The sequence below is a fragment of the Lissotriton helveticus genome, chromosome 1_2 (assembly GCF_964261635.1).
Source record: "Lissotriton helveticus chromosome 1_2, aLisHel1.1, whole genome shotgun sequence".
Classification (NCBI taxonomy): Eukaryota; Metazoa; Chordata; class Amphibia; order Caudata; family Salamandridae; genus Lissotriton; species Lissotriton helveticus.
In genome coordinates this window covers 415,799,689-415,804,618 of record NC_136058.1, presented here as the reverse complement: position 1 = coordinate 415,804,618, position 4,930 = coordinate 415,799,689, and positions in this window count along the sequence as shown.

The following is a 4,930-nucleotide window of genomic DNA, read 5'->3' as shown; positions in this document are numbered from 1 at the left end:
GATACATAGACGACTGTCTCATGATCTGGACTGGTACCCTAAATGACCTGATGTGCTTCTTTGACTATCTTAATGATAATGATGTTAATTTGAAGTTTACTAAACAGTATGATAAGAAAAGGATAACTTTTTTAGATGTAGAACTGTACACCAAAGATGATAAATTATGTTCGAAGATGTATAGGAAAGAAACTAGTTGTAACTCGATCTTGCACGCGACTAGCTGCCACCCCAGCTCTCAGATTAGATCTATCCCTTATGGGGAGATGGTAAGAGCCAGGAGGAATTGCTCAGAGGATGAGGAATTTGAGAATAACATCAAAGACATGACCAGTAGATTCAGAGCTAGAGGCTATGACAAGGCAGTGATAGATAAAGCAAGGAGACGAGCATCTAAACTTAGGCGTTCCTAAACTCTGACACATAGAGCACATACTGATAAGGATGAACAGAAAGTACGCCTAGTGACTTGTTACAATACTGAGTCTCATAGACTTTATTCTATTATTAATCGTCACTGGCATTTACTTAAGGCTGACAAGGACTTGTCACCCTTTATTGGAGAGAGACCATCCATAACTTTTAGGAAAGGAAAAACTTTGTCAAATGACTTAAGCCCTAGTTACCCAGTTAGGACCAGTACATTTTGGCACAGGAAGACATTAACAGGATTTCATAAATGTGGACGCTGTAATTGCTGCAGATGGGCCAGAAAGAAAATACAGAGTTTCAGTTATAATGGATCTGAATCTTACAAGATTGACACTTATATTAACTGTGAGACCACCTTTGTAATTTACGTGATAGCTTGTACATGTGGACAGATCTATGTGGGCAGCACTATACGTAGGCTCAGAGATAGAATTATGGAACACATCAGAGCTTGGAAAAATGGAGACACAAGGTATCCCATTGCTGCCCATTATGTCCAAAATAGTGAAGATCCAGATGGACACCAATTCAGCTACCATGGGATTGAACATGTGATGTCTTACCCAAGGGGAGGTAACAGGTTACTGAAACTCAGACGCAAGGAGGTAATATGGATTATTGTTATTGAATTGTATTTGCTCCTTTGCACAAAACCTCGTTTTTATCATGTAAATTGTGTAATTTGATTTGTGTCACTCACCCACTCGCTTCTGCTGGGGGCTAGAGACACAACGATCTACGAGCACACAGAGGGCCAAATTTGGGCTCTTTGCACGCACTGACAGCCTTCCCGGGGGCGACGATTTGGGCCGCCATCTTGGGGGAAAGGCAGGGTTCGCGCTCTAGCGCTCGGGCGAATTACGGCCCGGGCTCCATAAAAAGCTGGTAATTTGCACTTGATTCTGAAAACCTATCCCTAACAGAACGCTCCTGAGGCGGAAGCCGGGAGTTTGCTTTTTTAAAAATTGTTATTGAATTGTATTTGCTCCTTTGCACAAAACCTCGTTTTTATCGTGTAAATTGTGTAATTTGATTTGTGGCACTCACCCAATCGCTTCTGCTGGAGGCTAGAGACCCAACGATCTACGAGCACACAGAGGGCCGAATTTGGGCTCTTTGCACGCACTGACAGCCTTCCCGGGGGCGACGATTTTGGCCGCCATCTCGGGGGAAAGGCAGGGTTCGCGCTCTAGCGCTCGGGCGAATTACGGACCGGGCTCTATAAAATGAAAGCTACTTCTCGTCCGCGCAGCGGGCGCGCCGATGGCGCACCGGAGGCGTGCCAGAGGCAAGCCCGTCTGGGCCCGTCCGGGCCCGACCGGACCTAGGGCCAGCCACTATGCCGGCTGATCATACGCGGCATGTAACATACTCCAGGTAAGAACTCTTGCTATTACAAGACAAGAAAGGCCTGTGGTGCCCCCATATGGACTGCTTCGATGAGCAATTTTCTCGATGCAAAAACTGTCCAGACCCCAATCTCGTCAGGAATACTGATAAGGAGGCCTGTAGAGACATAGCGATGGCACTATTAAATTGCAGATCCTTACCTAAACATGCAGTTGAGATCAGTTTATTAATTGAAGAAAACAACCTGGATCTGCTCTTCCTTACTGAGACGTGGCTACACCCAGACTCAAATTTTGATATCAATACTGCTCTTCCAGCCGGTTACTACATTCAGTGCCAGCATAGGGATCAAGGAAAGGGAGGAGGCCTTGCCAAAATCTATAAAGACATCTATACCTGCAGAATTGAAGTTGGTGGCATCCTAGATACCGAAAGTGCCTGTTTTCATATCCAAATCTCCTCCACTAATTCCATGGCAGGTGTCCTTATTTATCGCCCGCCAGGTCACATAAAACAGTTTGTAGGATCCCTGCTGGAAACTATACTAGGGACGGCAGTCCAGTCAGCCAATTTTTTGGTTTTGGGAGACTTGAACCTGCATTTCGATGATCCCAGTGACAAGGCGGCCTCTGACCTCAGTACGGACCTCAAAGCACTCGAAATAACACTCTTAAATTCAGAAACCATGCATATCAGGGGACATCTGCTAGACCCCATTTTCTCCAACAATAACCAGCTTATGGTCAAATCCCCACTGCCACTGCCATGGTCCGACCATTTTATGGTCCCTTTCTCTTGGAAAATCTCCACTGAAGAGAGAAGCGCTCCCCGCCCGCGCATACTGCAGAGAGCGTGGTCAAATCTATCAGTGGAAGAATGGACTCACGTCCTAGAGTAAATGGTACCCGTGGCAGATTTAGATCCATTAGTAGCAGATTTAAATTTTCAGAACTGGCTTAATGATTCCTTGAATATAGTACTGCCCCAAAAAAAGATCACAAAAAAAAGTAGCACTTTTAAATCGCCGTGGTATAACACCGAACTGAGAGACCTTAGAAAAAGTTGTAAAAAGCTGGAACGCACTTGGAGGAAGGATTGGGCAGCAAACAGCAAAGCCTCCTATCGGGAGGCCCTAAGACTTTACAAAGTAACACAGCAGAAAACTCAGGCGTCCTTTTTTGAGGAAAAAATCAACCTGTACGCCAACTCTTCTAAAGAGACCGTCAAAATTGGAAAGCAACTACTTAAAACATCCACTCCAACTATCAACCAGGAATGCACCGAAGCCAGATGTGACCTGCTGGCAGAGTACTTTGATACCAAGGTACAACGAATACTTGATAGCCTACCACAGACAGTCCCTATTGCAGGCGATGAAGCCCTCCTGGTCCCGATTATTGCGCCCCGGCTGGATGCCCCCAGATGCATCTCTATGGATGATTTCTGTAACACGCTCTCCACTGTGAAGAGTGGCTCTCCATCCGATCCAGCTCCCATGTACATCCTCAAACAAGCAGCAGACATCATTGCCCCCCTCGCAACGGAACTATTGAACGCCTCTTTTACCAAAGGGGTGGTTCCACCCAGCTGGCAGCAAGTCAGAATCAAGACGCTCCTAAAAAAGCCGGGCCTTGATACAGCTGACTTAGCCAACTTTCGCCCGATCTCTCTGCTACCCGGTCTGGGAAAAATCGCCGAAAAAATTGTCAACCAGCAGCTCTCGGGGTTCTTAGAACGTAACGGCCTCCTGAGTGGCTCGCAAATGGGCTTTCGCCCAGGACAGGGCACTGACACCACCGTTATTGTTGTGGCTGAGGAGGCGAGGTGCATCTTAGGTTCAGGGGGATCGGCAGTTCTGATCCTCCTGGATCTAAGCGCCGCATTTGATACGGTGGACCACAAAATACTAGTCCACCGTCTTGCTAGACTAGGAATTGCAGGAACGGCCCTGGAGTGGATGGAATCCTTTTTGGAAAAACGAGCATTCAGGATTTGGGAAAATGGCGTTATGTCCAAATCTACTCCCCTCCAGTGTGGAGTTCCCCAGGGCTCATCACTGAGCCCTACCCTATTTAATGTTTACATGGCCCCACTGGAGGAGGTAGTAGCCCCGTTCGGGATCAAATGCATCACCTACGCAGATGACACCCAACTGGTCGTCTCGCTGACGCAACAAGTGGGATGCTCAGATAATCTCTCGGCCTGTCTCTCTGGAATTGTTTCCTGGATGACTAATTCTAAGCTCAAATTGAACGGAGCAAAAACCGAGATTCTTATTCTGGGTCACCAATTTACCTCCCTGCCTAAAACATTCTGGCCGCCCTGTATGGGCGAGGTGCCCTCACCGAAAGATCAAATCAAAAGCCTAGGGGTATGGTTTGAGCCCGAACTTACCTTCAGGTCACATGCCCAGAAAGTGGCGGGCGTATGCTTTGGCTTGCTGCGAACAGTGCGGAAAGTTCTCCCCCTGTTACCCTTTCAGTCCAGGAAATTACTGATCCAGGGATTGATTTTGTCCAGATTGGATTACAGCAATGCGCTACTCCTGGCAGTACCAGAAGCCACCATTAACACCTTACAACGGGTGCAAAATGCTGCTGCCAGGATGCTTATGGGCGCTCCAAGAAGAGCATCCACCAAACCACTGCTGAAAGCCCTCCATTGGCTTCCAGTACGTGAGCGAATATCCTTTAAATCATCCTGCATGGTCCACAAAGCACTCCAAGGCAAAGGCCCCCAGGCTCTAAGGAGCCTGATTTGTCCTTACAGACCCCCGCGTGTCCTCCGATGGGATCTTGAAAATTTTGCTATAGTTCCCAGAGTTAGAAAAGCCCGTACGGGAGGTCGTCGCTTTTCTGTAAATGCGGCAAAAAACTGGAACACCCTCCCGAGGCACATTCGCACTGAACCTTCCCTTCTCAAATTTCAAAAGCTTCTTAAATTTTTTCTGTTCCCCAAAATTCCTTAAAGATAAATACATTTTCTGTTCCTTTTGAGTTTTCTGTTATTGGTTAGGCAGCACTGGGACGCTTACGGGCAGCCATGCGCTTTATAAATCCAATTTCATTTCATTTCATTTCATTTCATTATGAAGCTTAAAGCGGTTGAACTGGGTCTTAACATTGACAATGAGTATCAATTCTTTTTA